Source organism: Dermacentor silvarum, chromosome 1 (genome assembly GCF_013339745.2).
Source record: "Dermacentor silvarum isolate Dsil-2018 chromosome 1, BIME_Dsil_1.4, whole genome shotgun sequence".
Lineage (NCBI taxonomy): Eukaryota > Metazoa > Arthropoda > Arachnida > Ixodida > Ixodidae > Dermacentor > Dermacentor silvarum.
The window spans coordinates 376,697,573-376,724,905 of record NC_051154.1 but is presented as its reverse complement, the minus strand read 5'-3'; the positions used below and the strand labels follow the sequence as shown (position 1 = coordinate 376,724,905).

Below are 27,333 nucleotides of genomic sequence, written 5' to 3'. Positions count from 1 at the left end.
GGGTGGCGGCTGCGCGAGACAAAAAAACCGATTGCGCATAAAGAAAAAGTAAAAATAACGACTGAAGGCTTTAGAGTGCGCATAAAAAGGAACACCATGGCCTGCGCAGGGATCGAACCTACGACCTTCGCGTTATTAGCACGACGCTCTAACCGACTGAGCTAGCAGGCCACATGAGAAGATAGATGAAGCAGTTAAACGACAAATGTGAGTCGCCCTTGCGGCGCGTGGGTGGCGGCTGCGCGAGACAAAAAAACCGACTGCGCATAAAGAAAAAGTAAAAATAACGACTGAAGGCTTTAGAGTGCGCATAAAAAGGAACACCATGGCCTGCGCAGGGATCGAACCTATGACCTTCGCGTTATTAGCACGACGCTCTAACCGACTGAGCTAGCAGGCCACATGAGAAGATAGATGAAGCAGTTAAACGACAAATGTGAGTCGCCCTTGTGGCGCGTGGGTGGCGGCTGCGCGAGACAAAAAAACCGACTGTGCATAAAGAAAAAGTAAAAATAACGACTGAAGGCTTTAGAGTTCGCATAAAAAGGAACACCATGGCCTGCGCAGGGATCGAACCTACGACCTTCGCGTTATTAGCACGACGCTCTAACCGACTGAGCTAGCAGGCCTTTTTTTATTTATTTATTTCCGTTTTCAACAACATACAGTAATACAAGTGAGGAATATTTCAAAAGGTAAAATACATCAGCTAGTCTTGAGCATGATGCAATTTTAAAAATGCTTTAGTGACGCGAATTCATCCAATTGCGTCACCCATTGAGGAGCGTTGACCGCAAAGTTCAGTACATCTCTTGTATAGATAACGCTTTCCATGAAATATTGTCGCGCTGGTCGTGCATCAATGTCAGCATATCTATCTGCCATCCGTGTTTTCCAAAGTGCATGCATACAAAGCAACAAAACCATATCACTAGGAACGCCCCCTGTTTCGTCATAAGGCAAGAACCGTATGCCAAATGGTGACAGTACTAAATCTTTTTTAATTGTGCGCTGAAGAATTTCCCACAAAAATCGTGCATCGTGGCAATCCAGAAATATATGCTCAATAGTTTCCGGTTTCTGGCATATTCTACAGTTTATTGTCCAGGGAACAAAAGTACCCTTGCTTTGAAGCCGTGGCTTCACAGGGAGCGTTTCTGTGTGCAATTGAAAGAAAAATGTTTTCGCAGAGCTTCGTACAGGCATTCGCTTAACTCTTTTCAACACGTTTCTTTCATCACCCAAATAATAGTTTGCCCTATATAAAGGTGTCGGAAGAAAAACATCCACTAAATCTTTATACAACTTTTTCTTTCCTACAATGCAAAGGTATTCAAGAGAAAAATGCGCGCGAACAATGCGATAAGCAGCCACTACCTCGCGTAGGAAACATGGTAGTGCACCATGTGTTGCAGCGCTGGTTGACACAACATAATCCGCAAGATGGTTCCGCAGGCGTACTTGTATTACAGTTCTCAAAAATGTATCACTCTGATCACGCAAAAAGATAAATCTTGAAACTACTTGTTTCAAGAACAAATGTGACAGCCCTAGTCCGCCGTTCCGCACTGCATGAAACAGATTGCATCGGCTTGTGCGCTCCCAGCTGGAGCCCCAAATAAAAACTACAAACACTCGGTGGAGTTTCTGTATTGTCATTCTTGTCATACTCAATACCTGCAATAGATAGAATATTTTGGCCACTAGAAATGTATTGCACATATTTGCTCTTGTAAATACTGAGAATTTGTGACCGCCCCATTTCTGAGTCTGGTCTCTTACTCTATCAGCTTCCTCAAGCCAACAACCAGTCGTTGAATTATGGTGTTGCAGTGGCACTCCAAGGCATACGTTTGGCGAATTCGACCATTGCATGTTGCAGTACACCTCTGGTGTGATTGGCCAGTTTCCATACCAAATGCCGAGACTTTTTGTCCAGTTGACAGCACTTCCTGTGGCTGCACAAAAGGCTGTAGTTTCTTTCACTACTATTTCAACACTTTTTATGTCTGAACAAAACACAGCAATATCGTCGGCATATGCCAACACTTTGACTTCATTATTACAGTATCGGAAGCCTTGAATAGTGGAGTTCTGAAGAATCTTTAAACAGAAAGGTTCTACATACAGAGCAAATAACAATGACGAGACTGGACATCCTTGGCGCAGACTAGAGGTAACTGTTATACTTTCACTAAGTTGCTTATTTATTACTAGTTTAGTGGTACAGCCTTCATAAGCCATTCGCACACCATCTAGAATGACAGAACCTACATTGGTGTGTTCCAGTATTAATAGTAATATTTCGTGTGTAACCTTATCAAACGCCTTTTCAAGGTCTAACTGTAGCATGGCAACCCGACCTTCTTCGGCATCACATGATTCAAGTATGCTTCTGGTAACGTGGATATTAGTGTATATCGTTCTTCCTTGGATTCCACAGGTCTGGTGAGGTCCAATTAGTATTTTAATTACTTTTTGAAGTCGCTTAGCAAGCACTTTCATGTGAACTTTATAATCAACATTTGTGAGGCTTATTGGTCTGTAAGCCTCTACATAGCGTAACTTCAAAGGATCATTGGTCTTTGGAATTGGTACCATATGTGTCATCCTAAATGATGGGGGCATCCTTTTCATTTCGTAACACTAATTTATAACGTGATGCAATACTTCTGCCATTTCTGCTTTAAAGCATTTATAGAAAGCTGCCCCTAGCCCATCTGGTCCAGGTGATTTACCAAGACTTAACTCATCAATTGCTTTTTCAACTTCTTTCACGGTAATTCGTCTTTCTAACTCCTCACATAATTCTTTTTCTAATTTAGGCAATAGTGGCAGGGAGTTATTTTTAAACAGCTCGGTGTTTTCTTTCTTATGATTTAGTAAGTTACGGAAGCGTTCAACGAAGGCCATTTCAGTGATATTACTATCTGTGGTAACACGGTTGTGATAACAAATTTCGTTTATTTCTTTTTTTACTGCATGCCGCTTTTCATCGCCTAGCGCTCGTTTGGTGGGCGTTTCCCCGCACCAAAACCGCTCTGCGCGTGCCCTGACTACTGCGCCTCGATATCTTTCATGGTCAACTGCTTCTAGCTTACTTTTAATTTCTTTTATTTGCTTTGCAAACAAACCCGGCTTGTAGTTTTCCGTTTCAATCATAAATTCTAGCGTGGTATAAAGTTCCTTTTTTTTCTCTTTTTCTTTTCTGTGTAGCACACATGCTCGGTCAATCGCAGCAAGTTTTATCTCTGATTTAAAGATTTCTCATGAAGCTGAAATGCTACCTGACTCATCACACAACAAGTTATGTATCTTTTCTTTTAGTTTTTCAAGAAAAGGTTGATCTTGTAATAATTTATCGTTGAACTTCCAAGTAAACCAATTAAATTTGGAAGCTTTTTCTTTTGTGCCCACAGTAACTGTTACTAAAGAGTGATCACTGAAACTAACACATTTGACGTGATAGTCAACACATTCAGCCAAAAAAAGAGCAGGCACATAAATACGGTCTAACCTGGCATGGCAATCACCTTGGAAGTGGGTGTACGCCGTGCCGTTTCCAGAGACTGGTACGCTTCCTACATCTTCTAGGTCATGTTCATTTACAACTTCTCTCAAATACATCGCACTTTTGTCTCTCGCCAGTAACTTTTTACTTCTATCCTCTGGTCTTTGCACACAATTAAAGTCGCCAAACAGGATGACATTTCGGTCACACTTTACATACGATTCTATAGTTCCAAAAAAATCACGTCTTTCTTGGGGTGTATTAGGCGCGTAAACGCATAGGGCCCGCCATAACATACCACAAAATCCAAAATCCAACACAACAAACCGGCCACTCTGGCATGCTATAACTGCTTCTTCAACAATATCTATAGAATTCCGATATAATATCAAGCAGCCTCCAGACGTACCCACAGCATGCGACACGCAAATATTAAATCTAGCTCTGAAAGTTTCCACCATTCGATCTGTTTGCTCTTCGGTCTCGATTTTTGTTTCTTGTACGGCGATCAGATCCAGATCATTTTCTAAGAGAAGGCGACTTAGCTGGTATTGTTTCCTGCGGGCTGACAAGCGACGCACATTTAAGGTCGCTATGACACGTAAAGGAAATTTTAGTTTGTTACCATATAAACAGGTTTTACAATACTTGTAGTACTCACATCGCCGTTCGACAGGATGGTAGGCTCCGACACCTTTTTTTTGCTGGTGGATTTAGAGCCATCTTGTCACATAAAGAGGCCCGATCAGTGATCGGACTGTTCGAGTTCTCACTACACAAACAGTTCCCTCGCTAAGGCGGGAGCTCTGTGGGCGTCGGTCTCCGGTCGGGTGGTACATTGGGCTTGAAATGCGTTATGCTGCGACGAGCAGTGCCCGTCTTCGTAGGTAGTTCCCCTATGCTCGTCTGGCCGTTGTTCTGTCTGTTGTCTTGGGTTTCATCACGGGTACGCTTCGCTGCAGCGCTGGTAACTGTTTCCATTGCGACCTCGGGAGCTTCCGTCACTCCAATTATATCTTTTGAAGGCATAGTCGTATTAGCAACTTCATGTTGACTAGCGGGCTCTTTGTCTGTGTTAGTTGCCGCGGCTACGGGGCCTTCGTCTTCGTTGGTGTCCTTCGTGTTCGTATCTTTCTTTCCGGGTGGCTTTGTCTCAACAGTTGTCACAGCGGAGTCTTCATGCTCATCTCCCCGTGTAGCTTCCTTGGCGTCATTCAGGTCCATAATATGTTCCGACGTATCATAACTTCGTGGTGGTCCTGCTACTGATGCATAAGATCGCACGCACATGGTCTCATCGTGGCCATAGCGGCGACAATGGCCACAGCGTGGGACACGACAGTCTCGTCGCATGTGTCCGATGCCGTGACACCGGAGGCAGAGCGGTGCTCTGCCCGGAACAGAGACAAGCGCCAGGTCTTCCGCAACTCGCAGTTGATGCCGCAAGTCATCCGCACTCACGCTCACCTTCAGTTGTAAGGTCACTGACCTCGTTGTAGTATTCTTCTCGTTACAGCCTTGAACACGCCACTTATCTCTGGTGACTTCCAGGACTTTGCCGAATGGAGCCAATGCAGTGCGCACGTCTTCATCGGGAACGCCATGCAAAAGCCAGTACAGCTTTATCCTTAGCGCCTGGTTGCACGGATCGACTACAACGCAGCGTCGGTCTTTCACAGTAAAGTTTCCAGCTGCCAGCATCTTTTTCTTTGCTTCGTTGTCACAGAACGTCACCGCCCAGACATGATTCATTTGATAAGCACCTAGTGCGACCACTTCCGGCAGTAGCGAAAGTTGCTCGAGTGCATCTCTAAAATGTTCGACACTATACGGCCTGGCTTTCAAATCGGCGTGTAAAAAGACAGTGTCCTTCACAGTCGTACCTGAGGGAAAAGTCGGCAAAACAATTTGGTAGTCCTGGCTGAACATCTCGGTTGACCTGTTACCGCCGCCTCGGGGGGCGGCTATACCTGCTCCTTGGGAGCTCATGAGACGCACGTCCGCACGCTACGGTGGCCGGGCACTGAGCTAGCAGGCCACATGAGAAGATAGATGAAGCATTGAAACGACAAATGTGAGTCGCCCTTGCGGCGCGTGGGTGGCGGCTGCGCGAGACAAAAAAACCGACTGCGCATAAAGAAAAAGTAAAAATAACGACTGAAGGCTTTAGAGTGCGCATAAAAAGGAACACCATGGCCTGCGCAGGGATCGAACCTACGACCTTCGCGTTATTAGCACGACGCTCTAACCGACTGAGCTAGCAGGCCTTTTTTTTCTTCTTTATTGCCAGTCCTCGACATAGAACAACAGAAATTGCAATGAAAACTATACAAAAACAGCAATATATACATTTGTTGCGGTCCGCTACTGCGGCATGACGTTGTCTGTTAAAATTCCTTGAGTTCTGTCAGGGGTTCAACCCTGGACAGCCACTCGGGAACGGGTTGTTGTGATTTCTGTACTTCTATGTACCTCTGCATACATTCACGGAAGTATACAGGCGCCGGTCGGGCATCAGGGTCACAGTGGTACCCCGCCATTCTCGAGCGCCATAGACAGTGGAGGCCCGTGAGCATGATCAGGTCGTACGGGAATCCTTCGTCGTCATTTACAGGCAAAAACCTGATTCCCTGGGGATCTATCGGTAACTCCTTTTTTAAGGTTCTTTGCAACACGTCCCAGAAATAGACCCCCTCCCAACAGTGGATGAAGACATGATCTATGTTTTCCGGTTTTCTACAAATAAGGCAGTTGGTTCCCCATGGCAAATAGAACTTATGTTTTTCCAGAAATGTTTTAACGTGTAAAGTACCGGTATGCAATTTAAAGAATAACGATTTGGTGCCTGGTTGCACTGGCATCTTTCTCACCCTTTTCAGAACGTCTAGGCCTGGGCCTCCACTGTACACGGCTCTGTACATGGGTACAAGCAAAACACTATCACACAAATCTCGATATAACTTTTTCCGTTTTACAGTCCACAAATATGCATTTGAAAAACGAGCACGCAGAAAAGAAAGACTATCAACTATTTCCCGGAAGAAACCACGAACTGGACCTGTCATTGTTTCTGTACCAACAACAAACTCGGGAAGGGCTCGTGATAGTCTCATTTGGATAACGGTGCGCAGACAAGGGTCAGTCGTATCGCGAAAGAAAAAGAACCTGTTCACGAGTTGACGCAAGAAGAGGTGCGCCAACCCAAGACCGCCATCCTTAACACGCCGGAATAGATTATCTCGGCTGCATCGCTCCCAGCTTGATGCCCACACGAAAACAGCGAACACGCGGTGCAGTTTCTGCACATTAATCCGAGAACACTGTAGGACCTCCATTACGTACCAGATCTTTGTGACAAGAAACATGTTGCATGCTGTAGCTCTCGCAAATATTGACAAGTAGCCCGCGTTTCATTTGTCCGCTGTTTCTTTTATTTCCTTTGTCCGCTCCTTCCAGTATTCGCTACTGTCCTTGTAGGCATCAAGGGGTGCACCAAGGTACTTAACTGGTGTTGTAACCCAGCTTACGTTCGAAAAGTGGTCTGGGGTAGACGCCCACCTTCCATGCCAAAAACCCAAACATTTCTGCCAGTTCACAAAGCTATTAGTGACTTCACCAAACCTTCTGACGATACTAACAGTATTCAACACACTCTGCGTATCTTTGCAGCATACAGCCACATCGTCAGCATAAGCCAATAACTTGACCTCTGCTGCTTGCAGTTGAAATCCGTTAATGTGATTATTTTGGATTATGGCCTGACACAAAGTTTCTAGGTAAACACAAAACAAGAGTGGGCTGAGTGGACAACCCTGGCGAACGGAGCGCTTCACATTAACCCCTTAAGTGCTCTATTTTTTTGACAATTTCCGAACCAAAAGTGCCTATTTTTTTATTGCTGATTTCGAATCTGATTGTACTAAAAAGCAGCTAGCCGATGTTGAAAAAATATTTGCACCACATACTTAGTCAAATCAACACAATAAAGTTTATTGCGGAACAATACATAGGAGACCAGCTACCTGCTGCTAATATAAATAAAAATCTTATAAAAACAGTTGCAGACGTCACATCTTTGTTCCCTTGTGTAGGCTAAGTACCCTTGGGCTATTTCACTCGGGAAGCGTTGGGACTGTGAAAAATTTCGAAACATGGAATAACGCAAAGCGGCTTGTTGCAGCTCCTGCACCAAAAGCGAGTTTCTTTTCTCAACTTTTTCCCGTTTTCTCCTTGCTTCCGACAGCAAATGAAGCATTTTCTTGTTGGCGCTGCTTTGGTTTCGCTTGACGGGATGTAAGGAGCAAAGTGCCGTTCCTTGAGACGCACAGCGTCAAGCACATCAGACGGTCGGCCGCGCTTGGTCTTTTTTGAAGGATCAAGGTACCTAGTCAGGATCGCCTCAATTAGGGCGAGGCGGTAGAAACTGCTGAATATATTCCATAAGGTCATCTGACGATGACAAGTTGAAAGTCTTGCCTGCGATGGCCAAGAAGAGAAAGCGAGGAGGCTTCACAGGAGGATTGTCCACATCAAGCAGGATCCACTGGCGAGCACTCGCGATGTTCGCTTCCGAGCTGTCTTCATCATCACCGGAGGAGCTGCTCAATTCACCGTCATCGCTGTCATCACTTCCGGACACAAGATAAACATCTGTATCCGAATCATCATTACTCGAAGAAGATGACAAAAATGAAAAGCTTCTTTTTCGCGTTGACGGACCAGCTATGCATGGGTCGCCGCCACCGTACGCCATCTTTTCATACAAAAACCGCGCTCCTACCGCATAACAAAACTAAATCATCGAGTAAATGCTGCCATCTGGCGGATTACACGCCATTTAAGCCGTAGACGAGCGCTTCTCGTCCTGAACGGTAGCGGGGTCTACCTATTCCGCTAGGACGAGCTCTGCTCTTCCAAAGCAGTTTGGGGACAGTTTGGGCAGGACGAGCTCTGCTCATCCAAAGCACTTAAGGGGTTAATGGGGGCCCCCAATGTCTGATTAATTATAAGTCTCGTACAGCAGCTCCGGTACGCCATGGTCACCCCCTCAGTGATTATGCGGCCAAAATTGACATGTTTCAGGATGGTAAGCAAGATCTCATGCGAAACGCAATCAAACGCTTTCTCCAAGTCCAGCTGGAGGATCGCCACTGCATCGTACATGGCGTCACAACACTCTAGCACGCACTTTATCTTATGAATGTTGGTCAAAATCGTTCTTCCGCGGATGCCGCACGTCTGGTGCGGGCCGACTATATCCTTGATAACTGACTGAACCCGACGTGCCAGTACCTTCATCAATATTTTGTAGTCGCAGTTAGTCAGCGCTATGGGTCTGTAAGAGGAAAGTTGCTTGAGCTTTTCGGTCTCTTCTGTTTTCGGAATTAGTACTGTATGGGACTGGCCAAAGGATGGTGGAAGCATTTTCAGTTCATATGCTTCATTGAAAACTGCGGTTAGACTAGGAGCTAGGTGGTCCTTGAAAGTTTTGTACCAAACTGCACAAAGACCGTCTGGTCCTGGTGACTTGCCAGGGTTCAGGTCTTCGATAGCTTTCATCACTTCGTTTTCTGTTATTGGTTGTTCTAACGTATCTTTTACTTCGCTCGACAATTGCGGTATTCGCTCCAAAAATAGGCGTTTGAATCCTTGCATATTGACGGGCCTGAATGCGAAAAGCTTTTGAAAATGTTCAAAGAAAGCACACCCTATGGTATGGTTATCGGTTACTTCAACCCCGTCGCGTTCGATGGCCTCAATATGCTTGCGTCTGGAGTGCTTTTTTTCTAATCCCAGCGCTCTTTTCGTAGGCATTTCGCCGCATGCCAGCCTTTCTGCTCTCGCGCGCACCAGTGCACCCCGGTAGCGCTCTTCGTCAAACGCCTCAAGCTTCTTCTTAACGGCACGCATATCTTCTTTATAAGTGCCCTGTTGCGTGCATTCGAGCTTCCCAAATTTATCCAGCATTGATTTTAAAGCGTTTTCTCTTGCCTTCTTTTCATATTGCAGTACGCTACCCCTTTCGATTGCCTTCATTTTAATAGTTTGCTTCAGCAACTCCCATTCCTCGCCTAACTTGATGGAACTGTCATTTCCAAAAGTTTTCAGAGCAGCCACTACCTTTTCGTTAAAAGTGTCATCCCGTAGCAGCTCCGCATTCATTTTCCACAGTTCCCACACAAATTTGCTTCCTTCTTTCTTGTGGCCAACCCTGCATTTTACCAGGCAGTGGTCAGAAAAGGATACTGCAGTCACTGCATAATACTGGAATTTTTCGACTAAGTCATCTGACAAATAAATACGGTCCTATCGCGCGTGACTTGTGCCCTGGAAATGAGTATACCTCACGTCTCGGTCGCCCCGAAAACACTCAGCGATGTCCTCCAATTTGTATTCGCGTAGAATCTGTGCCAGGGTATCACTGCTTTTGTCATGAACTATGCGTCGCGTAGACCTATCCTGGGCACTCAATACGCAATTGAAGTCACCAACTAAGGCCATCATTTTGTGCACCGAGAGGTGATGCTGTAGGTTAAGAAAGAAATTTGCCCTTTCTTCCACTGTATTAGGTGCATAAACACACAACACGCGGACTGAGCTAGCAGGCCACATGAGAAGATAGATGAAGCAGTTAAACGACAAATGTGAGTCGCCCTTGCGGCGCGTGGGTGGCGGCTGCGCGAGACAAAAAAACAGACTGCGCATAAAGAAAAAGTAAAAATAACGACTGAAGGCTTTAGAGTGCGCATAAAAACGAACACCATGGCCTGCGCAGGGATCGAACCTACGACCTTCGCGTTATTAGCACGACGCTCTAACCGACTGAGCTAGCAGGCCACATGAGAAGATAGATGAGGCATTTAAACGACAAATGTGAGTCGCTCTTGCGGCGCGTGGGTGGCGGCTGCGCGAGACAAAAAAACCGACTGCGCATAAAGAAAAAGTAAAAATAACGACTGAAGGCTTTAGAGTGCGTATAAAAAGGAACACCATGGCCTGCGCAGGGATCGAACCTACGACCTTCGCGTTATTAGCACGACGCTCTAACCGACTGAGCTAGCAGGCCTTTTTTTTTTCTTTATTACCGACTTGGCAAATACACAAAAACAACATGTCAAATAAATACGAGATTAAAATTACCAGTCGTTAAAAGACTGTAGCATCATGCTAAAATGGCTTTAACGAAGCCAAACTGTCCAACACTTGAAGCCATTCCGGTGGGTCACTTTGCATTTTCAACACTTCCCGTGTGTAAACAACATTTTCAACAAAATAGTATGTGGCTGACCTCGCATGTACATCAGCATTGTGTACAGCCATTCGAGTTCTCCATACGCTTTGCATACACAATAACATTAACATGTCCGCCGGCACACCGTCAGGTTCTGCGCATGGCAAGAACCTTAATCCAAAAGCACTAATCGGGAGCTCCTTTTTTAAAGTACGCTGCAGAATGTCCCAAAGAAAGCGGGCATCGTGACAGTCAAGAAAAATAAGTTCAATTGTTTCTTCCTTATTGCATATAAGACAATTGACGGACCATGGGACAAACAAACCCTTGCTCCTTAGCCATGGCTTAACCGGCAGTGTGTCAGTGTGGAGCTTGAAAAAGAAGGATTTTGCGTTAGCTCTTACAGGCATATTCCTTACTCTTTTGAGAACATCACGTTCAGGCCCTAAGTTGTACATAGAACGATACACTGGCATAGGTACAAAAACGTCAACAAGATCCTTATATAATTTTTTTCGTGACACTTCAAACAAGTACTCCCTAGAAAATCTCGCATTTAGAAGACGAATCGCCGTGATAACTTCACGCAGATAGCCTTTTAGTGCCATCGGTTTGACTGCGTGCGACGATACAACGAAATCGGGCAAAGCGTCACGTAATCTCACTTGGATCACCGTGCGCAGAAACCCATCACTTTGGTCACGAAAGAAAACAAATCTCGACACAAGTTGCTTGAAAAACAAATGAGTTAAACTGAGTCCGCCGTTGCGCAAAGAGTGAAACAAATTAAATCTGCTCATGCGTTCCCATACAGAATCCCAAATAAATTCCGCAAACACTCTGTGTATTTTTTGAACTGAAGATCGGCTCATGCATAGCACCTGCAAGACGTAAAACACTTTAGCTACTAAAAACATATTACACACTTTGGCTCTTGCAAACATCGAAAAGTTGTGGCCTCCCCATTTGTTGGTTTGTTCTTTCATTCTGTCCCTCTCATTCGTCCAGTATTCTACTGGCTCTCGGTAGTTGCCGAGTGGAACCCCAAGTGCCAGGTAACACACTCCACTGCATTCTGCAAAACAATTCTGGCGTATCTTGCCAGTTCCCATGCCAAAAACCTAGACACTTTGGCCAACTTATGGCACTACCAGAAACACTACAAAAAGATTGGGCTTCCTTCACTACTTCTGCAATGCTTTGCTTATCGCGACAGAACACAGCTATGTCGTCAGCGTAGGCTAACACTTTTATTTCTCTGCCAAAAAACGTGTATCCGCGAATACTGTGGCTATGAAGTATCTTTAGACAGAAAGGTTCTAAATAAAGAGCGAAAAGCAAGGCAGAGATCGGACACCCTTGTTTTATGCTAGACAGTACTGGAATTCGTCTGCTGAGTCTGTTGTTGATAATTAGGTTTGTTGTACAACCATCATAAACCATTTTCACCCCATCCAAAATGACTGTTCCGACATTCATGTACTCAAGAAGCAGAAACAGGATCTCGTGCGACACCCTGTCAAAAGCTTTGGCTAAATCCAGTTGTAGCATGGCTACACGATCTTCCATCAAATCGCAGCATTCAAGTATGCTTCGCGCTGTGTGTATATTTGTGAAAATAGTCCTACCTTTTATACCGCATGTCTGATGTGTACCTACTATTGATTTCACTACACTCTGAAGACGTTGGGCGAGCACCTTCATGAATACTTTATAATCAGTGTTAGCTAAACTTATTGGTCGGTAGGCCTCTACTGATTGAAGCTTTATGGGGTCAGTAACTTTGGGTATAAGTACTACATGTGTCTGCCGGAAGGAAGGAGGCGTCCATTTTTGTTCATAACACTTCGTTATGACGCGATACAGAGCCTGTGCTACTTCAACCTTGAAAATTTTATTGATCGCTGCCCCAAGACCATCTGGTCCAGGCGATTTTCTTGCACTGAGGTCATCGATAGCCTTCTCAATTTCTTGTACAGAAATAGGCCTTTCAAGGGCTTCCTTAAGTTCACCATCAATTCTCGACATCAGAGGCAAATAATCACTTTTAAACGCCGAGATATCGCTTGCTCTCTTGCTTAGCAGCGTGCTATAGTGGTCCACAAAAGCACGTTCTATCATTTCCTTGTCGTATGTAAGCTGACCTTGATAAACTATTTCTTTTATCTCCTTGCTCAACGCGTGTCTCTTCTCGTCACTGAGCGCTCGCTTGGTGGGCGTTTCACCCAACCATACTCGTTCCGCGCGTGCTCTCAAAACGGCGCCGCGATATCTTTCCTCGTCGACGACTTCAAGTTTTGCTTTAAGTTCTTTGATATCGTTTATAAATGTGCCAGCCGCGCCTCTTTCCATGTTCAACAGGTATGCTAACATGCACTGCATTTGCCGTTCCTCTTGCTTTTGTTTGTGCCGCAACACGCATGCTCTCTCTAAAGCAATTATTTTCGCATCACATTTAAACAGTTCCCAAGCTTCTACAACATTTTCCGCATTTTCAAGGAGAACATTTTCTAATTTCTCTTTTATTCTTTGTAGAAACAATTCATCCTGCAAAAGATTGTCATTAAGTTTCCATAAGTGCCAATTAAATGTTTTGTCTTTGCTTTTTGTACCTATCGTAACCATTACCAAGCAATGGTCACTGAAACTGATGCATTCGACACTGTAGCTAGAAAGGAACGGAACTAAATGAAAAGGCACATAAATGCGGTCTAACCTCGAATGGCAGTCTCCTTGAAAATGCGTATATTGCACATCACTGTCAGAACCAAGAACACTTCCAACATCCTCCAGATCAACTTCACACAAAATTTCATGCAGAACAGTTGCGCTTTTATCTTGACTGAGCAGCTTTTTCGATCTATCTATCGGCCGGCACACACAATTAAAGTCACCAAACACTAGAACGTGCCTGTCACACACCAAGAAAGATCTCAGGTAAACAAAAAATTCTTCACGTTCACGAGCATTATTAGGAGCATATACACACACTGCCCGCCAAAGCATTCCAGAAAAAGAAAAATCACAAATAAGCATACGCCCTCCCTCACATGAAGTAACTTGCTGCTCTGTAATCCCAATACTGTTTCTAATAAAAAGAAGGCAGCCACCAGAAGTACCATTCGCGTGGCAAACGCATACGTTGTACTTCGTTCTGAAAATTTCAACCATTCGATTCGTTTTTTCCTCAGATTCAATTTTTGTTTCTTGGACTGCCATCAAATCAATGTCTTTTTCTAGTAGCATGCGGCTAATCTTACATTGTCTTCGCCTCTGTGACAGCCCTCTAACGTTTAATGTCGCCAAACGAAGCGGAGTGGTGATGTTAATATCGTCTGCCATTGCGTTAGCTACAATTAATGTGTGCCCCTACTCACAATTTTCGAGGAAATATTGCGGCTCTCACACTGATGCTTGGGGAACATATCCCTCTCCTTGAAGGCGACGTCTGCAAAACCACGTCCTCACAGAATCATTCCCGATCAACGATCGGGTGCTGAAAGTTCTTTCCGGGGCACTACCTCCGCTAAGGCGGAGACTGAGCTAGCAGGCCACATGAGAAGATAGATGAAGCAGTTAAACGACAAATGTGAGTCGCCCTTGTGGCGCGTGGGTGGCGGCTGCGCGGGACAAAAAAAACCGACTGCGCATAAAGAAAAAGTAAAAATAACGACTGAAGGCTTTAGAGTGCGCATAAAAGGAACACCATGGCCTGCGCAGGGATCGAACCTACGACCTTCGCGTTATTAGCACGACGCTCTAACCGACTGAGCTAGCAGGCCACATGAGAAGATAGATGAAGCAGTTAAACGACAAATGTGAGTCGCCCTTGTGGCGCGTGGGTGGCGGCGGCGCGGGACAAAAAAAAAAAAAAACCCGACTGCGCATAAAGAAAAAGTAAAAATAACGACTGAAGGCTTTAGAGTGCGCATAAAAGGAACACCATGGCCTGCGCAGGGATCGAACCTACGACCTTCGCGTTATTAGCACGACGCTCTAACCGACTGAGCTAGCAGGCCACATGAGAAGATAGATGAAGCAGTTAAACGACAAATGTGAGTCGCCCTTGTGGCGCGTGGGTGGCGGCTGCGCGGGACAAAAAAATCCGACTGCGCATAAAGAAAAAGTAAAAATAATGACTGAAGGCTTTAGAGTGCGCATAAAAAGAAACACCATGGCCTGCGCAGGGATCGAACCTACGACCTTCGCGTTATTAGCACGACGCTCTAACCGACTGAGCTAGCAGGCCACATGAGAAGATAGATGAAGCAGTTAAACGACAAATGTGAGTCGCCCTTGTGGCGCGTGGGTGGCGGCTGCGCGAGACAAAAAAACCGATTGCGCATAAAGAAAAAGTAAAAATAACGACTGAAGGCTTTAGAGTGCGCATAAAAAGGAACACCATGGCCTGCGCAGGGATCGAACCTACGACCTTCGCGTTATTAGCACGACGCTCTAACCGACTGAGCTAGCAGGCCACATGAGAAGATAGATGAAGCAGTTAAACGACAAATGTGAGTCGCCCTTGTGGCGCGTGGGTGGCGGCTGCGCGAGACAAAAAAAACCGACTTGCGCATAAAGAAAAAGTAAAAATAACGACTGAAGGCTTTAGAGTGCGCATAAAAGGAACACCATGGCCTGCGCAGGGATCGAACCTACGACCTTCGCGTTATTAGCACGACGCTCTAACCGACTGAGCTAGCAGGCCACATGAGATGATAGATGAAGCAGTTAAACGACAAATGTGAGTCGCCCTTGCGGCGCGTGGGTGGCGGCTGCGCGAGACAAAAAAAAAACCGATTGCGCATAAAGAAAAAGTAAAAATAACGACTGAAGGCTTTAGAGTGCGCATAAAAAGGAACACCATGGCCTGCGCAGGGATCGAACCTACGACCTTCGCGTTATTAGCACGACGCTCTAACCGACTGAGCTAGCAGGCCACATGAGAAGATAGATGAATCAGTTAAACGACAAATGTGAGTCGCCCTTGCGGCGCGTGGGTGGCGGCTGCGCGAGACAAAAAAAACCGATTGCGCATAAAGAAAAAGTAAAAATAACGACTGAAGGCTTTAGAGTGCGCATAAAAAGGAACACCATGGCCTGCGCAGGGATCGAACCTACGACCTTCGCGTTATTAGCACGACGCTCTAACCGACTGAGCTAGCAGGCTTTTTTTTTTTCTTTATTGCCGGTTTGCAACACATTTACAGATGTCAAGATAAACAATGTAAAGAAGTTTAAAAGCGCCTGCCACACTTAGGCTGACGCTAGGTATTTAAAAGCACTTGATAGATGCCAGTTCATCTAATACTGAAATTCATTCATTGTCCTCGTTTCTTGCCTTGTACACCTCTCGCATTAGGAGCATGCTCTCTATAAAGTTTTCCCTTGCAGATTGGATTCTAATATGCTCATGGCGTACCGCCATTCGAGTCTTCCATAGACTATGAAGACACAATAACATGAACATATCATGAGGCACTCCATTATCATTAGATGTAGGGAGAAAGCGGATTCCATACGGCGTCACCGGTAGTTCCTTCTTTAATGTACGTTTAAGAACGTCCCACAAGAACACTGCATCGGAGCAGTCCAGAAATATGTGTTCTATTGTTTCTGGTTTTCTGCATCTTAAACAGTTTACTGACCATGCTACAAACAGGCCTTTCTCTTTGAGCCATGGCTTAACCGGTAACGTTTCACTGTGAAGTTGAAAGAAAAAGGACTTGGCTGACGAGCGCACGGGCATCCGCTTTACCCTTTTTAACACATTTGCTCCACTTTCTATGCAAAATTTGGTCCTATAAATTGGTAAAGGCAGACATATCTCAACAACATCTTTGTATAGCTTTTTGCGCTTAACACTACTCAAATACTCTAAAGAAAAACGCGAGCACAAAAATTGGTAAGCCCATACAACTTCACGCAGAAAGCCCTTGATAATATTTGTTCTCGCTAGTTTAGTTGACACAATATAATTTGGTAAAACGTCACTCAGACGTTCTTGAAACACAGTTAACAGAAAAACATTTTTTTGATCGCGCAAAAACAGAAATCGCGAAACCACTTGCCTCAAGAACAAGTGAGCTAGGCCAAGGCCACCTCGCTTAACTGAGGTGAACAAATTGGTACGGCTCGTACGCTCCCACACAGATCCCCAGATAAAGACGGCAAATTCCCGGTGCATTTTTTGTATGCTCGTTGTAGATGCGCAGAGGGCCTGTAGTACGAACCAAATCTTAGCGACAAGAAAGAGGTTGCATACTGTTGCTCTCGTGAACATGGAAAGGTCCCTTCCACCAAACTTTTTTGTTTTTTCCTTAACTTCTGCGCATTGCTCTTTCCAGTAGACTTTCGTGTCCCTGAAATGCTGTAGCGTTACACCGAGGTACCTCATAGGCGAAGACGTCCAATGTACACTTTCTATTTCAGTGGGAATGTCTTCCCAAGCCCCGTGCAATAGTCCTACTGATTTTCCCCAATTAATAACACTCCCTGACATTTTACAGAAATTTCTTGCCACGTCGACCGCTTTAGTGACGCTGTCTTTATCGCTACAAAACACTGCTACATCATCTGCGTATGCTAGTAGCTTTATTTCACTAGAACCTACCCTATAACCTACGATATCGCTACACGAAAGCACCTTTAAACAGAAAGGCTCCAAGTATAATGCAAAAAGCAACGGCGACAAACAACATCCCTGTCTCACAGATGATTTGAGTTGTATACTTTCTGTTAATGTCTTATTAATTATAATCTTAGAAACTATTTGATCATAGCACATTTTAACACCTTCTGTCAACACAGATCCAACATTCGCATGTTCAAGTACAAGAAAAAGGATTTCATGCGCCACCCTATCGAAGGCCTTTTCCAAATCTAACTGTAGTATTGCGACCTTCTCTGAAAAGGCATCGCAACACTCGAGGACCGTTCGTGCCACGTGAATGTTAGTCATAATAGACCGTCCTTTTATTCCACACGTCTGATGTGGTCCTACTAACTTCTGTATGACTGACTGCAGTCGCCTCCCGAGAACTTTTGTGTATATTTTGTAGTCCGTATTTGTAAGGCTAATAGGGCGATATGCCCGCACCGAAAGTAAAGTTTGAGGGTCGTCGCTCTTCGGTATTAATACTACATGACTCTCATGAAAGGACGGTGGTAGTACTTGCTTCTCATATGCCTCATTAATTAACTCATGTAAAATTATTGCCATATCCTTCTTAAAAGCCTTATAAAACGCTGCGCCTAATCCGTCAGGGCCTGGTGATTTATTTACCGCTAACTCATTTATGGCGTGTTCTATTTCAGCGACAGTAATTGGCTGCTCGAGATTCAGCCTTACATCGTCATCCAACTTTGGAAGAAGCTTCAAAAAGTGATTTTCGAATCCTTCCGCAAGCTCTCGTTCAGTGCCTAACAACTCGCTGTAATGCTCATGAAAAGCCCGCTGAATGTATTCGTTCTCTCGAACAATTTCGTTTCGATATGTGATGGCTCTTATCTCGTTTCGTGAAGCGTAGCTCCTTTCGTCCGAAAGCGCTCTTTTTGTCGGATTTTCACCGCACCATAATCTTTCTGCGCGCGCACGTATAACCGCACCTCGATACTTTTCTTGATCAACGCTTTCTAACTGAACTTTTACTTCTTTTATTCCCTTCGCAAAGATACCTGGGCAAGAACTTTCCATAGTTAGGTAGAAGTCAAGTTGGCATTGTAACTCTTTTTCTTTTCTTTTTTCCTCCCGGCGTAATGTGCATGATCTTTCCATGGCCATTAACTTCGTTTCCTGCTTGAAACATTCCCATGCTTCCGCAATACTTTTACAGTCCTTCTCTAAAAGGTTCTGAATGTTATGCTTAACTTTCTTAACGAAAAGTTCGTCATCTAGCAGTTTGGAATTTAACTTCCACAACGCCCAGTTAAATTTTGGTTTTCTAGGTCCCAACGCCAACATAACTAAACAGTGGTCACTGAAACACACAGATTTGACCTCATAGCTGCTACACATTGTGACCAAGTCAGCTGTCATGTATATCCTATCCAATCGTGCATGGCTGGCTCCTTGAAAATGCGTGAACTTAGGAGTCGAGCCATATCCCATGACATAACCCACATCTACCAAGTTGCCTTCGCTTATACTCGTGGCTAAAAATTGCGCGCTTGCGTCGTGAACGGTAGGGCTTAGCACTCGGTCCTCAGCATAGCAAACACAGTTGAAGTCTCCCATCAATAAAATGTTGCTTTGACAATTCAATTGACTTTTAAGGCCTTCAAAGAACACCTTGCGCTCACATACTTTGTTAGGTGCGTAAACACATATCGCTCGCCACTTCACCGCTCCATTTACAAAGTCGCACACTATTTGACGGCCATTAACGTCACACACAACATTTTCAATAACTATGTTCAGTGCACTCCGAATAAAAAGGGCGCACCCACCAGCTTTACCAACAGAATGTGATACACACACATAATACCGTGGCCGAAACGCATCTACCATACGGTCCGTTCCTTCTTCACTTTCGACTTTAGTTTCCTGCACGGCGATAATATCTAGATCAGTTTCCATGAACAGTCTGCTTAGCTGGTACTGTTTTCGTTTAGACCCAAGGCCCCTTACATTATTACTACCTACTCGTATCGTGATATCTGTGGGATTCATTATGCTATGAAGAAAGAACGGACCGACGACACTCTTTGCACACAACTAGCTGCACACTCACGTTTCCTAGTACTGCGCAGCGAAAACCATCCTCTGGACTGCCGTCGTTGGATGCCATATCTATGGATTTCATCGTGCAAATTGTGCCTTGTTGCAGTGGCCCTTTGCCACACCACCCCAAGCAAGCCCCGCCACCCCACCCCTCCCCCCCACCCGCTCCGGCAAAAAAGAAAAGTAACACTGGTACACACATTATCACACTATGTCGGCGCCGGCACCGACGGTTTCCTGTCGGGTGGCAAGTTCGGTGCCGGCTTCAGCGTCGGTCGACGGACATTGGTGGTCTTCAAGGGAGGCTCGCATTGAGCCACCTCGCTTTGAGCCCCTGGTTCACCGTCATTGCTTTCCTCAAGGGTCCTTTTCGCTGCCGCACCGCTGGTGTCCATAGGGGTTTCCTTGTCTGTTGGCGTCCTCACTTTCTCTTTATTGCAGTCCTTTGTGGCGACCTTAGTCGCTGCGTCCCTGGCCGGCGTTTCCGCGGCTGGCTCTGCTCCTTGCACTTTACCTTCCTTTCCGGCTTTGACGATTTCGGTAGACTCGTCAGGCGTACCCACGCCTTTCACCTTTGTGTTTTGCGTACCGCTGAGACCGCCAGCCGCTTCCTCAGCGTCAGCGGCATCCATGACGTGCTCTTCAATGACCTCGTCGATCTTCGCAGGGCCTGCGATGTTCGCATACGTCCGCACACACTGGCTCTCATCGTGCCCAAAGCGCCGGCAAAGGGCACAACGGGGTACGCGGCACTCCCGCCTTATATGTCCTGTGCGGTTGCACCTCAGGCACAACGGAGCCCTTCCAGGGGCCACGAGAAGTGCCATCATACCGGCCACTCGAAACTGATGTGGCAGATCGTCGATGGTCACGCCCGCCTTGAGCTTCAAGGTTACGGTGCGCGTTGTCGACCCTTTGTCCGTGATGCCTTGCACCCGCCAGCGTTGTCTCGCCACGTCAGTGGCTTTTCCATAAGGGGCGAGAGCCGCACGGACGTCTTCGTCCGGGACATGGTGAAGGAGCCAGAACACCTTCACGCGTACCTCCTGACTTGCAGGGTCCAGCACTAGGCATCTTCTTTCTTTCACCATAATTTCGCCGAACGCCAACATTTTCTTCGTCGCCTCCGAGCTCCTGAACGTAACCGCCCAAACGTGGTTCATCTGGAACGCCCCCAAGCTAACAACCTCGGGCAGCAGTCCCAGACGAGCCAGCGTGTCCCTGAAATCTTCGGCGCGTAAAGGCCTAGCGGTCACATCCCCGTGAAGGAAAACAGTATTCAAAACGCAGGGTCCTGTTGGCAATTGCGGCAAAACAACTTGGTATTCCTTGTCTTCATCGGCAATAATCCTGTTTCCGCGGCTCGGCTGAGCCGCAAACACCGCTCCACCGGAGCAAAACATTCCGCGTCCCTACCGAACGGTAGCCGGAAGTAGAATCCGACTGAGCTAGCAGGCCACATGAGAAGATAGATGAAGCAGTTAAACGACAAATGTGAGTCACCCTTGCGGCGCGTGGGTGCCGGATGCACGAGACAAAAAAACCGACTGCGCATAAAGAAAAAGTAAAAATAACGACTGAAGGCGTTAGAGTGCGCATAAAAAGGAACACCATGGCCTGTGCAGGGATCGAACCTACGACCTTCGCGTTATTAGCACGACGCTCTAACCGACTGAGCTAGCAGGCCACATGAGAAGATAGATGAAGCAGTTAAACGACAAATGTGAGTCACCCTTACGGCGCGTGGGTGGCGGATGCACGAGACAAAAAAACCGACTGCGCATAAAGAAAAAGTAAAAGTAACGACTGAAGGCTTTAGAGTGCGCATAAAAAGGAACACCATGGCCTGCGCAGGGATCGAACCTACGACCTTCGCGTTATTAGCACGACGCTCTAACCGACTGAGCTAGCAGGCCACATGCGAAGATAGATGAAGCAGTTAAACGACAAATGTGAGTCACCCTTGCGGCGCGTGGGTGGCGGATGCACGTGACAAAAAAACCGACTGCGCATAAAGAAAAAGTAAAAATAACGACTGAAGGCTTTAGAGTGCGCATAAAAAGGAACACCATGGCCTGCGCAGGGATCGAACCTACGACCTTCGCGTTATTAGCACGACGCTCTAACCGACTGAGCTAGCAGGCCATTTTTTTATTGCCGGTCTTTGACAATTTACAGAGCACACACTAGAGAACAATAGCACAAAATTAACTACAAACCATATTGAAAAACAGAAAAGCCACCTGTCCTACATGGACTGGCGTTGTCTATCTAAAATTCTTTTAAAGCTGTCAAAGGTTCTAGCCTCGACAGCCAATCGGGTACACAATCTTGTGTTTTCTTTATTGCAATAAAGCGAGACATACTCTCTCGAAAATAAATGCGTGCAGGCCTGGCGTCTGGGTCGCAATGGTACCCAGCCATCCTCGCCCGCCATAAACAGTGGAGGCCCTGGAGCATTATTAAATCGTATGGAACTCCCTCCTCATTGTTTATCGCTAGGTACCTTATCCCATGCGGACTCAATGGAAAATCCTTCTTCATTGTCCGTTTTAGGACGTCCCAGAAGTAGACACCTTCCCAGCAATGCAAGAACACATGATCTATGGTTTCAGGTTGCTTGCAGATCAAGCAATATGAGCCCCATGGTACAAGGAATCCACGTTCTTCCATGAATGTTTTCACTGACAGTGTTCCTGAGTGTAGCCTAAAAAAGAATGTTTTCACCCCAGTAGGCACCTCCATTCTTTTCACCCGTTTAAGGACATCCTGTCCTGGTCCTCCACTGTATACCGCTCTGTTCAATGGCACTGGGAATACAATATCGCATACATCTCTATATAACGTCTTTCTTTTCACGCTAGATAAATAATCGAAAGAAAAACGCACAGAAAGAAAGCGCACACTATCAACAACTTCTTTTAGATAGCCGCGAATCGTTCCTGGCATACTGTTGGTACTAACAATGAGTGCCGGCAAAGCGGCTCTTAACCTGAGCTGTAATACCGTACGCAGAAATGGATCGCGCACATCCCGAAAAAACAAAATCTATTGACAAGCTGTCGTACAAAAAGATGCGCCAAGCCCAGCCCCCCTTCCTTCACCCGCCTGAACAGGTTTGTTCGGCTACATCTTTCCCAGTTGGAGTCCCAGATAAAAACGGCCAACACTCTGTGCAACCTTTGCACGTTTACCCTTGAACAAAACAACGTCTGCATGACGTACCACAACTTCGTAATGAAAAACATATTACATACAGTTGCCCTTGCGAAAATGGACAGGCTGATGCCTTTCCACCTGTCTGCTTTTTCTCTTGTTTCTTTTATTTGGTTCGTCCAGTATCCCTCGCTATGTTTGTAACTGTCCATGGGAACACCGAGATACTTGGTAGGGATTTTCACCCAGCTCACATTCGCAAAGTTGTCCGGGGCCGAAGACCACTCTCCGTGCCACAAACCTAGGGACTTACCCCAGTTCACTTTACTGCCCGTCACATCACAATACTGTTTTACAACGCGTATCGTTTCTGTTACACTTTCTCTGTTTGTACAACACACGGCTATATCATCTGCATATGCCAGGAGCTTGACTTCTTTGGCTGCCAAGCTATAACCGCGTATATGCTCATTCTCAATTATTGCCAAACACATCGTTTCTATATAAATTGCAAACAAAAGAGGACTGAGGGGGCAGCCTTGACGCACAGAACGCATGACGTTAATGGGGGCCCCCAATGATTTATTCACAATTAAGCGTGTTGTGCAGTTCTGATACGCCAACGCCACTCCCTCAGTGATGATGGCACCTACATTAACGTGATCCAGAATGGCAAACAAGATATCATGAGACACACAGTCAAACGCTTTCTCGAGGTCAAGCTGGAGCACTGCGACGCCGTCGTAAGCGATGTCACAGCACTCGAGCACGCACCGCATCGCGTGAATATTCGAAAAAATTGACCTCCCTTTGATCCCACACGTTTGGTGGTCTGCAAGTATTTCTTTGATGACGCTTTGAAGTCTGGCTGCCAAAACCTTCATGAAAATCTTATAGTGAACATTGGTTAACGATATCGGCCTATAAGATGTCACGAGCCTAAGTTTCTCCGCTTTGTCACTCTTAGGTATCAAGATGGTATGCGCTTTACCAAAAGAAGGCGGCAAAGCTTTGTTCACATACGCAGCGTTAAACAGGTCTGTTAGCAGGGGCGACAGTTCTTTCTTGAAGGCTTTATAAAAACATGCGCTGAGACCGTCAGGTCCGGGTGATTTGCCATTGTTCAAATCATTTATTGCTTTTTCGACTTCGTGCTCTCTGATATTCCCTTCTAATAGGTCCTTCGTGTCGTCACTCAATCGCGGCATGCGACTGAGAAAAACCTTTTTGAACTCATCTACATTGGCTTCTTGATATGCAAACAGTGACTGGTAATAGTCTAAAAACGCTCGGCCTATGCTCTTATTATCGTCGACAAGCGTGCTGTTCCACGAGATCTTATCGACATGATTACGTCGACCATGAGCTTTTTCAAGTCCAAGCGCCCTTTTGGTGGGCGTCTCCCCCGCTACTAATGCGTTTGCTCTTGCGCGCACAATCGCACCTTGATAGCGTGCTTTGTCCAACTGTTCAATTTGTTCTTTAATGGTTCGCGTATCTTCCTTATACGCCCCTGGCTCTTCGCACTCCAGCGCTGTCAGCTGATTAAGTATCTTTCGTAAGTGTCGTTCTTTCATTTCCCTCTCACACTTTAAGCAGCTCGATCTTTCTATTGCTTTCATTTTTACCTTCTGTTTGAACCATTTCCACTTCTCTGCTATTGTTTCAATACATTCATCGCTTAATTCCATAACGGCCTCATGAATTGCGTCTACAAATGGCGCGTCTTTTAGTAGTAAGGCATTCATTTTCCATTGGTCCCAGTTGAAAGATTGACTCTTCTTCTTCATTCCTATGGTACACATCACCAAGCAGTGATCGGAGAACGACACAGGTGCAACAGAATAACTGTGGCACTTTGGAATCATGTCCTGTGACATGTACAAGCGGTCTAACCGCGCATGGCTACTGCCTTGAAATCGCGTATACATCACTTCCCTCTCCCCCTCCAGGCGCTTTGTCGCCAGGCGTTCTCTCCGGCGGGATGTTGGGCTTTGGCTTGAAGCCTAATCGCCTCCCAAGAGGCGTATTTGTCGGCGGCCCCTCGCTGGAACTCGTTGCACCCTCCTCTCGGTCCTTTGTCTCGTCGTGGGGTCGCTTGACTGGAGCGGGAGTCGTAGTCTGGTCGCCGTCGTTTATCCCCTCGTCTTGTTCCATTGCCGCCGTGTCGTCAAAGGGTGCGTCTTCACTAACGCCCCCCATCACCTGCGCCTCTGCATTCGCGACTTGTGCCGACATACTCGGCTTCGCAGCGGCCTTAGCCACCTTGACGTCTGCATTTACGTCCAACGCAGCACTGTCTGTCGGTAGTGGTACCGGGTCTCCGGCTCCTTTCGCAGCGTCCTCCGCCTCCACCACGTCCATGACGTGCTCCGCCGCAATGTCAGTCGCAGCAGGGCCCGTCACGGCGGCGTAGGATTTCACGCAGTCAGCGTCCACGTGGCCGAAACGTCTGCACTGTGAACAGCGGGGGACTTTACATTCACGGCGGACGTGTCCCGTGCCCTGGCAACGCAAGCACTGCATGGGCCGGCCGGGAACAACTACCAAGGCCAACTCTCCGCCAACGCGGACCTGATGTGGAAGGTCCTCCACTTTAATGCCGCTCTTCAGCTTCAGAAGCACGGTCCTGGTGGTTGACGTCTTGTCCCCCATGCCTTGGACGCGCCACCTCTCCCGGCTTACCTCCTCCACCTTGCCGAAAGCCGCGAACGCCGTCCGGATGTCCTCGTCGGCCACGCCGTACAGAAGCCAGTGAAGCCTAAGCTTCACCTGCTGGTCCTGTGGGTCGACGATGACCCACCGTCGTCCCTTCATCTGGAGCTCCTTGTGGGCCACCAGTCGTTTTGTGGCGGTCGCATCCTTGAGGGTCACCGCCCAGACGTCGTTAATCTGGTACGCCCCTATGCATAGCACCTCCGGCAGCAAGCCTGTCGGCAGCAGGGCGTCCCTGAAATCCTCGACCTTGTAAGGTCTGGCACGCACATCACCGTGCAAAAACACGGTATTAATCGCCACTCGTCCTTGGGGCAGTTGAGGCAGAATAAACGGATATTCGTTGTCATCGTCGTTGGTCCTGTTACCGCGGCCAAAAGTGACCGCTGTCGCTGCCCTTGAAGAGGCCATGATCCTACGAACCGTCACGCTCGGTGGCCGGAAGCAGAATGACTGAGCTAGCAGGCCACATGAGAAGATAGATGAAGCAGTTAAACGACAAATGTGAGTCGCCCTTGTGACGCGTGGGTGGCGGCTGCGCGAGACAAAAAAACCGACTGCGCATAAAGAAAAAGTAAAAATAACGACTGAAGGCTTTAGAGTGCGCATAAAAAGGAACACCATGGCCTGCGCAGGGATCGAACCTACGACCTTCGCGTTATTAGCACGACGCTCTAACCGACTGAGCTAGCAGGCCACATGAGAAGATAGATGAAGCAGTTAAACGACAAATGTGAGTCGCCCTTGTGGCGCGTGGGTGGCGGCTGCGCGGGACAAAAAAAAACCGACTGCGCATAAAGAAAAAGTAAAAATAACGACTGAAGGCTTTAGAGTGCGCATAAAAGGAACACCATGGCCTGCGCAGGGATCGAACCTACGACCTTCGCGTTATTAGCACGACGCTCTAACCGACTGAGCTAGCAGGCTTTTTTTTTTTTATTCGCTTGAAGGTACATCATGTACAAAGCACAACAGAAGGACAAAACACTGTACAGAAATAATGACAAGGAATAATGTTACAATAACGTCAAGCACACTTTGCTTGGCGTGGGATGATTAAAAGTGCTTTAATGAGATGAGGTCATTGAGAACGGGTAACCATTCCGGCGGATCTTCGCCTGCACAATATACATCCCTCGTGTACGCTATACTTTCTATAAAGTATTCCCTAGCTGGGCGTGCGTTTACATCCGCATGCCTCACTGCCATACGCGTCTTCCATATTGCGTGCATGCTCAACAACATAAACATATCATACGGTATGTCACTTTCACACTGAACCGGCAAAAAACGAATTCCGTATGGCGTTATAGGGAGATCTTTCTTTAATGTTCGCTGCAGGATGTCCCAGTGAAATACAGCATCCCAACAGTCCAAAAAGATGTGATCTATACTCTCCGGCTTACGGCATAAAAGACAATTAATACTCCAAGGAACAAATAGTCCCTTTTCCTGCAACCATGGTTTCACTGGCAGTGTACCCGTGTGTAGTTGAAAAAAAAAAGGTCTTGGCTGATGGGCGTACTGGCATTCGTTTGATTCGCTTAAAAACATCTTTTCCGTGTCCGATTCCATACATCGTTCGATACATGGGTACTGGCATCATTACGTCGATAAGATCTTTATAGAGCCGCTTTTTTTTACTGCGCACAAGTACTGCAGAGAAAAACGAACTTTTAGTATATTGAACGCCAACACTACTTCGCGTAGATAACCACGTATACCAGTACGCCCTGCACAAGAAGAAGATACTATGAACTCTGGTAAATAACAGCATAATCTCACTTGTAACATAGTGCGCAAGAATGGATGACTCTGATCGCGTAAGAAAATAAACCGTGACACAATCTGCCTTAAAAACAAATGGGCCAATCCCAGCCCACCAGCTTTCACAGGTCGAAAAAGATTTGTACGACTCGTACGTTCCCATTGGGAGCCCCAAACAAAAGTGGCAAAGACTCTGTGTATCTTCTGAATGTTTAACCTATTCATGCACAG

At 46.4% G+C, this 27,333-nt stretch overlaps 18 non-coding genes across 18 annotated transcripts; all 18 read right to left on the bottom strand.

Annotated features, from left to right (window-relative positions):
- Positions 1-97: 97 nt before the first annotated feature.
- Trnai-aau (transfer RNA isoleucine (anticodon AAU)) lies at positions 98-171 on the bottom strand. The gene has a single exon. It is a non-coding gene; the product is annotated as a tRNA-Ile (tRNA).
- Positions 172-326: 155 nt separating this feature from the next.
- Trnai-aau (transfer RNA isoleucine (anticodon AAU)) lies at positions 327-400 on the bottom strand. Its single transcript has one exon. It is a non-coding gene; the product is annotated as a tRNA-Ile (tRNA).
- A 155-nt stretch (positions 401-555) lies between these two features.
- On the bottom strand, positions 556-629 carry Trnai-aau (transfer RNA isoleucine (anticodon AAU)). The gene has a single exon. It is a non-coding gene; the product is annotated as a tRNA-Ile (tRNA).
- Positions 630-5,704: 5,075 nt separating this feature from the next.
- Positions 5,705-5,778, bottom strand: Trnai-aau (transfer RNA isoleucine (anticodon AAU)). The gene has a single exon. It is a non-coding gene; the product is annotated as a tRNA-Ile (tRNA).
- Positions 5,779-10,274: 4,496 nt separating this feature from the next.
- Positions 10,275-10,348, bottom strand: Trnai-aau (transfer RNA isoleucine (anticodon AAU)). Its single transcript has one exon. It is a non-coding gene; the product is annotated as a tRNA-Ile (tRNA).
- A 155-nt stretch (positions 10,349-10,503) lies between these two features.
- On the bottom strand, positions 10,504-10,577 carry Trnai-aau (transfer RNA isoleucine (anticodon AAU)). Its single transcript has one exon. It is a non-coding gene; the product is annotated as a tRNA-Ile (tRNA).
- Positions 10,578-14,450: 3,873 nt separating this feature from the next.
- Positions 14,451-14,524, bottom strand: Trnai-aau (transfer RNA isoleucine (anticodon AAU)). The gene has a single exon. It is a non-coding gene; the product is annotated as a tRNA-Ile (tRNA).
- A 163-nt stretch (positions 14,525-14,687) lies between these two features.
- On the bottom strand, positions 14,688-14,761 carry Trnai-aau (transfer RNA isoleucine (anticodon AAU)). Its single transcript has one exon. It is a non-coding gene; the product is annotated as a tRNA-Ile (tRNA).
- A 156-nt stretch (positions 14,762-14,917) lies between these two features.
- Positions 14,918-14,991, bottom strand: Trnai-aau (transfer RNA isoleucine (anticodon AAU)). Its single transcript has one exon. It is a non-coding gene; the product is annotated as a tRNA-Ile (tRNA).
- Positions 14,992-15,146: 155 nt separating this feature from the next.
- On the bottom strand, positions 15,147-15,220 carry Trnai-aau (transfer RNA isoleucine (anticodon AAU)). The gene has a single exon. It is a non-coding gene; the product is annotated as a tRNA-Ile (tRNA).
- Positions 15,221-15,376: 156 nt separating this feature from the next.
- On the bottom strand, positions 15,377-15,450 carry Trnai-aau (transfer RNA isoleucine (anticodon AAU)). The gene has a single exon. It is a non-coding gene; the product is annotated as a tRNA-Ile (tRNA).
- A 158-nt stretch (positions 15,451-15,608) lies between these two features.
- Positions 15,609-15,682, bottom strand: Trnai-aau (transfer RNA isoleucine (anticodon AAU)). The gene has a single exon. It is a non-coding gene; the product is annotated as a tRNA-Ile (tRNA).
- Positions 15,683-15,838: 156 nt separating this feature from the next.
- Trnai-aau (transfer RNA isoleucine (anticodon AAU)) lies at positions 15,839-15,912 on the bottom strand. Its single transcript has one exon. It is a non-coding gene; the product is annotated as a tRNA-Ile (tRNA).
- A 5,165-nt stretch (positions 15,913-21,077) lies between these two features.
- Positions 21,078-21,151, bottom strand: Trnai-aau (transfer RNA isoleucine (anticodon AAU)). The gene has a single exon. It is a non-coding gene; the product is annotated as a tRNA-Ile (tRNA).
- A 155-nt stretch (positions 21,152-21,306) lies between these two features.
- Positions 21,307-21,380, bottom strand: Trnai-aau (transfer RNA isoleucine (anticodon AAU)). The gene has a single exon. It is a non-coding gene; the product is annotated as a tRNA-Ile (tRNA).
- A 155-nt stretch (positions 21,381-21,535) lies between these two features.
- Trnai-aau (transfer RNA isoleucine (anticodon AAU)) lies at positions 21,536-21,609 on the bottom strand. The gene has a single exon. It is a non-coding gene; the product is annotated as a tRNA-Ile (tRNA).
- Positions 21,610-25,958: 4,349 nt separating this feature from the next.
- On the bottom strand, positions 25,959-26,032 carry Trnai-aau (transfer RNA isoleucine (anticodon AAU)). The gene has a single exon. It is a non-coding gene; the product is annotated as a tRNA-Ile (tRNA).
- Positions 26,033-26,188: 156 nt separating this feature from the next.
- Trnai-aau (transfer RNA isoleucine (anticodon AAU)) lies at positions 26,189-26,262 on the bottom strand. Its single transcript has one exon. It is a non-coding gene; the product is annotated as a tRNA-Ile (tRNA).
- Between the last annotated feature and the right edge of the window lie 1,071 nt (positions 26,263-27,333).